Below are 6,651 nucleotides of genomic sequence, written 5' to 3' on the forward strand. Positions count from 1 at the left end.
GACGTCCCAGCCTAAAAAGCGGGTGGACCCTCTGTGCGTCCCTCTCTTTCCTTTCCGCTCCTTCCTTTCATCTGTCCTCTCTCTCTCCCTCTCTCCCTCTCCCCCCCTCCCCCCAATAAAGCTCTAAAAAGGTAACCATGGCCTGTGATTCCACCGATCAGCACTCTCCTCCACTGGCATGGCCGCCGCCATGAGCATCAGCACCAATTTAACCAACAGTACTTTTACTTGGGATGGTTGGAAAACAAATGAATGGAGTCAGTTGTTCCCCTGCAAGCTTCACAGGATCACTGACCTAGGGAAGCCAGCACAAAGCCATTTGGGGAAGAAGCCCTATATTTTTTTTGTTCTTTGGTTATCCTCTTTCTGTGTCCTGACCCCTTAGTGACAAGACTGTTACTTTGTAGCCATGGCCGACAACATTGTATCAATAACCAAAAACAACTGCAATGTCCTTAAGCCCACCAGGGAAACCTGGGGGCTGTGAGCCTGTACTCAGAGCAGTCTCAAAGGTGGAAGTGCATGACGATACAAAGATGCCATCGTTAATTGTAAAGTGCTTTGTGAAATTCACACTTACAGAGTAATAAAGTCAATTCAACACTCTCCCACCCCCAAACTAACCAACCAGTCATACAAGCCCATGGGCGCCTCATGCCTCAGGGCCTGAGTCAGGAGATCTCCGTATGACTTTAGCGCTGAACCACTGAGTGAGACCTGGGGAGCTCTTTCCTTCCTGCCTGGCTCCTTGCTTATCTGATTTCATCATCTGGTAATACAGCCAAGGGAACCCCACACACATTAGACAGGTGCTTGTTTTCACTTTCTCTTTGAGACACTAAGTTGCCCAAGGTTGGCTTTGATTTCACTTAGCAGCCTGGGCTGTCCTTGTGATTCTCCTGTCTCAACCTCCTGTGTACTGGGAATGCAAGCAAACACCACTGTATGCCTGGCTGTCTCACTAGTTACAGAAGGTCAGAATCAGCATTGACAGCTTCCTTCCTCTTGGACAGTTTTTGGATCCTGTGCTTTCCCGGAAGCTCATAAACACAATGATTGTCAAGGTTTCAAGGGTCTGGTGGATGCACCAACAACATCCTTCACAGCAATATGTCTGCCATGTGGCAACAAAATAGCGTCAGAACTCCAGAAAGTTATTCCCATCTCTGGGTCTCTTTCAAGCTGTCGCCAGTGGTTGCACTCTGTTGTTTCCAGGTTCTGGGCTTCTTGGTCAAGGCACTGAAATAAAAACTCAGGGAAAAGGACCAAGGAAACTTCATAGAAGCCAAGCTGTAAAACAGGTTAGAGCATGTTCCAAGTCCTTTAATCCCAGCATGTGGGAGGCAGAGGAAGGACAATTTCTGTGAGTTTGAGGCCAGCCTGGGCTACACAGTGAGTTCCTGGACAGCCTGGGCTATATAGAGAGACTGTCTAAAAAACAAAACAAAACAAGCAAACAAAAAAACAAAAAGCAAAAAAAAAAAAAAAAAACCCACTTCAAGAGCAGCAGGTTACTGGACTAAAGATATTCGTGGGTCCCAGTTATTGTTTGAGATGCAAGGGAAGGAGTTTGGTCATTAAGGGGGAACAGTGAGAGTAGTTCTCCGTTGTTTTTTAGATTTACTTATTTTATGTGTATGAGTGTTTTACCAGCAGGTATGTACATGCACATGCCTGGTGCCTGCAGAGGCAAGAAGAAGGTGTCAGATTCCCTGGAACTGGAATTACAGAGGTTTTCAAGCCACCCAGTGGTTGCAGAACTAAACCCTAGTCCTTGGGAAGAGCAGAAAGCAGTTAAGCCATTGAGTCATTTTGTCAACCCCGAGACTGTCAGTTTTGATTGAAATATCCAACCATTTTCTACTGTTCATGTCTCTTCCCACAATTCATTTGACTTTAACCATATACACAGGCACAAGATGGTAAATGGTGGAGTCTCCCTAAACGTTCATGTGAGGACACGATTTTGCATTACTGAGCATGCACCTAAACCATTTCATACTGGGATCAACCCCACTGCCCTGGGGGACCAGGGTGCATTGGGAGTGTATTTGCGAAGACATCAAACTGTCTAAGTTTGATGGTCATTAAGGATAGGAGAGGGGCAGGAGAGGCAGCTCGAGGTTAAGAGCTTCGGCTCATCTTCCAGAGGACCAACAACCTATCCCCAGCACCCACATGGGGGCTCACAACTGTGGTGAGCCACAAGAATAGGTTATAAGGAGTCCAGCCGTATATTAAAGCTATACCTTGACCAGGCCAAGGGTCAGTCAAGTGGCAAGCCATCTAGCACGGACTATTTGGTGTTACACAGCTTAATATTCAGCTGTGCCTTGTTATAAATTTCTTGTGCTCACAATTCCCATAGAATGTGTGTGTGAACTTCCTGCTCAAGCCAGTACTTGGATAAGGTCCTGTAGGCAAAGACAAACTGGTGAGAGTTGCATGGCTTTGTCTCTTGTGCTAATGAAGCTCAAACCATCCCCTTGCCTGGAGGCCTAGTGGCTCTCCAGAGCAATTGACTGAGAACAAAAGAGGTTTTTACATATCAAGGTGGATGGTAGAGTGGAACGACATTCCTAAGGAGGCAGACTGGTGAAGGGGAAGAAGAAACAGGCGTTTTCTATAGAGGCAGACAGAATGGTGTGACCAGGGAGAAGGGAAGAACACAGAGGTTTTGTAGATGGTAAGGCAGAACTCTTGTAAAGTTCATCAGAGCCAGGAGTAGAGAGCAAGTAGAGATGGAGGGTGAAGAAACAGAGGATGAAGATGAGGCTGGAAGCATAAGAGCTTAGTTGTTAGCAGGACTATGAGAGAACTGAGTGTCAGGACGGAACTAAGCTATGTAGACAGGATTTCATCCCAGAGAAATAAAGTAGACGGACAAAGAGCTTGGTGTATCTAGATTTATTCCTGCCCTGAATGCCTGACCGAGCTGTAGCTGTAAAGATAAAATTTTGTCTTAGCGGAATAAAGTTTACAGATATAACAGCATAGTGTACATAGACTTTTTCCCTCAGATATCCCACGCTGGACATAATGTCTTCCCGGACTCTGGGCAATCCATACGCAACTGTCTCTTACTCCAGTTCCAGGGGATCTGACATCCTCTTCTAGCCTTCCAGGGCACCAGGGGTTAAATGGCGCACTGCTTGTGGCTGGGAGGAGAGTGCTGGTTGGAAGAATCACAAGCCATGGTTACCTTTTTAGAGCTTTATTGGGAGAGATGAAGAGAGAGAGGGAGAGAGGGAGAGAGGGAGAGAGAGAGCGCAAAGAGAAGAAGGGGGAGAGAGGACAGACCGAAGGAAAGAGCAGAAAGGAAAGAGAGGGGTACACAGAGGGCCCACTGCTTTTTAGGCTGGGATGCCATTGAAGGCTGATGACATAATTAAGGACCAAATCCTTACACCCCGCACCCATGTGCTGCACAGACATACATGCAGACAAAATACCGATGCACATAAAATTAATATGAGAGGAGGAGAGATGTATTCAGTTATTCAGAAAGGCCATATATGTCACTCAGTGGAAGAGTGCCTAAACACAGGGTTGTAAAAGTGGTAAATAGGGCAGTGGTGGCACACACCTTTAATCCCAGCACTCGGGAGGCAGACCCAGGTGGATCTCTGTGAGTTCGAGGCCAGCCTGGGCTACAGAGTGAGTTCCAGGACAGTTGGGACTGTTACACAGAGAAATCCTGTCTTGGAAAACAAAACAAAAAAAATGTAGAAAGTAGGCAAAGCCCTTTGCAAACCACAAGGTAGCGCTGCCAGGAACCACGAGTGCTGCAGCTGGCCACGGTCAGGTTAGCTGGAGGCACCGACACCGTGAGAACCACGGAGGAGTGCACACCGTGGCTTCTGAAACCACAGCTGTGCAGGGCATTTCTTTTTTTTCTTTTTTTTTTCTTTTTGGTTTTTCGAGACAGGGTTTCTCTGTGTAGCTTTGCACCTTTCCTGGAACTCACTTGGTAGTCCAGGCTGGCCTCGAACTCACAGAGATCCGCCTGGCTCTGTCTCCTGCTGGGATTAAAGGCGTGTGCTACCACCACCAGTGGGCTTTGCTTTCTTATGCAGCCCAGGTGTTGGTTAAACAGTGTGCTGCTCCGCTGCTTGTGGCTGGCCGGTGGAGGAGAGTGCTGCACAGCCATGGTTACCTTTTTAGAGCTTTAATGGGGGGCGGGGGGGGGGGGGGGAGAGGACAGACAGAAGGAAGGAACGGAAAGGAAAGAGAGGGACGCACAGAGGGCCCACCCGCTTTTTAGGCTGGGACACCATTGCAGGCTGTGACGTAATTAAGGACCAAATCTTTACATCCCAGACTTTCGCTTTTTATAAAAAAGCAGGTAGATGGAACTAGGGGAGTCATTCCTCTCAAAAACTGCTTCCAGCTGACTTTTGGACGCTGGTTGGCTCTCGGGGAAATGGAGAAGGGGAGTTTTCCGAGGCAGACAGACGTTGTGGAATGCTGTCTGCCATCCATTTGCTCTGGAGACATTATCTCTCTTGGCTGTGGCTGGGAACTTTCTGTTTGACAAGATGCTTTTAGCTGTTACAGTTTCTTACTTCATGATCTCTGGTCTCCGGTTCTGTGGTGGTCCTGTACCATTGGCTGAACAGTGAGTTGGAACAGGGAACTGGGAAGAAAAAAGCTTGTGGTGCATGAGAATTTATTTTTTTGGAATTAGGGACAAGGCAAAGGTCAGGGCCCTGTCTGTATGCACGTGAGAAACACAGGCAGTGGATCTGGAGTGAAGCAATGAGCTCTTATTTTAGGTGGAAATCTTTATTCGTTTTTTTTTTTAATTAAAGATTTATTTATTATGTATACAGTGATCTGCCTGAAATCTTTTTTCATTAAGTAACTCTGAAAGTGGAATTAAATCTGGTGAGGTGGTAAGGCTGTCCTCTGTACATGACAATAAAGGAGAGGTGGCATCCCAAAACTCCCAGGACTGAGTCAGTGGCTCTGGTGTCCAGAAGGAAAGAAACGGATCGCTTCCCTGCTGCATTCTGGGTTCCCTGCCATGTCTGTAGCCAAGCTGGAGGTCTTAGCTTGATGTACCCATGCGTCTTGGCATCTGGGGCAGTCAGCTGACTCTTTGTCTTTCTAGGTGGCACTTTTTTTTTTTTTTTTTTTTTAAAGGTTTATTTATTTATTATGTATACAGTGTTCTGCCTGCATGTGTCCTTGCAGGCCAGAAGAGGGCACCAGATCTAATTGCAAGTGGTTGTGAGCCACCATGTGGTTGCTGGGAATTGAACTCAGGACCTCTGGAAGAGCAGTCAGTGCTCTTAACTACTGAGCCATCTCTCCAGCCCCAAGAGATTGTTTTCTTTTTTTTTTTTTTTTTTTTTTTTTTTTTGGTTTTTCGAGACAGAGTTTCTCTGTGTAGCTTTGCGCCTTTCCTGGAACTCACTTGGTAGCCCAGGCTGGCCTCGAACTCACAGAGATCCGCCTGGCTCTGCCTCCCGAGTGCTGGGATTAAAGGCGTGCGCCACCACCGCCCGGCCTAGGTGGCACTTTTAACAAGGCTGTTGATGGCCTGTCAGGGCATTGGCTAGCCCTTGGCCTTTTCCTCATTTAAAACAGGGACCCAACAGCTTTTGGGAGTCAGCAAGTGCTAGCACTTGGCAATTTTGTTTTCGGGTTTTTATCTCTTCCCTGGCACACATTAAATGCCACAGATGACTCTTTTCCTGTGGGGTCAGGAGCCTTGCTCTCCAGATGCTTAAGTTTTAGTCGGGGAGGTCTGGGGAACAAGAGACGGATTTTACTCCGTTGCAGGCTGATGACATAATTAAGGACCGAATCCTTACACCAGGGCCACCTGTTTAAGGATAGATAGCACTGTCCACAGTGGGCTGGGCCCTCTACATTAATCAGCAGTGGAGAACATACCCGCCCCATCCCCCAGGCATGCCCACAGTCCAATCAGATGACAGTAATTCTTCAACTGAGTTTTTCTCTTCCCAAGTACGTCTAGATTTATGATTGAAACTAACCAGCACATAAAGTTTATGAGAAACAAAAAGAAAGGAAAAACAAGATTATTTTTTAATGACTAAGATTGTGTGTGAAATTCCAACAAGTGACATTTGGCAAATGGTGTGGTGCATGAGCTTGTGGCCCCAGCTACTCTGGAGGCTGAAGTAGGAGGATCACTTGAACCCAGGAATTTGAGGCTAGCCCTGGCAACATAGTGAGACCTTGATATACCCACACAGACAGACAGGAACAGAGAGAGACTCAGAGAGATAGAAATAGAGAGCCAGCCGGTCAGACACACACACACACACACACACACACACACACACACACACACACACAGAACAGAGAGAGAGAGAGAGAGAGAGAGAGAGAGAGAGAGAGAGAGAAGACAGAGACAGAGAGAAACTAGTCTAGCATGTAAAATGCCCACTTGGGCAAAAAACTTTTGGTGTGTGTGTGTGTGTGTGTGTGTGTGTGTGGGTGTTATGCCTGTGTTAAGGCCAACCTGACTGGCTTGTAATCTTGCTCCAGTGAGGCCGAAATGAAATGAGTTCAGGTAAGTGTGAATTGAAGGCTTATGACGAGAAGGAGCAAAGTTAGCAGCCTTGTCTTAGATCAAAGAATTTTGCTGGAGAAACATCAGACATTGTTTGAAAAACC

The sequence above is a fragment of the Peromyscus eremicus genome, unplaced genomic scaffold (assembly GCF_949786415.1).
Source record: "Peromyscus eremicus unplaced genomic scaffold, PerEre_H2_v1 PerEre#2#chr22_unloc_1, whole genome shotgun sequence".
In the NCBI taxonomy this organism is placed as follows: domain Eukaryota; kingdom Metazoa; phylum Chordata; class Mammalia; order Rodentia; family Cricetidae; genus Peromyscus; species Peromyscus eremicus.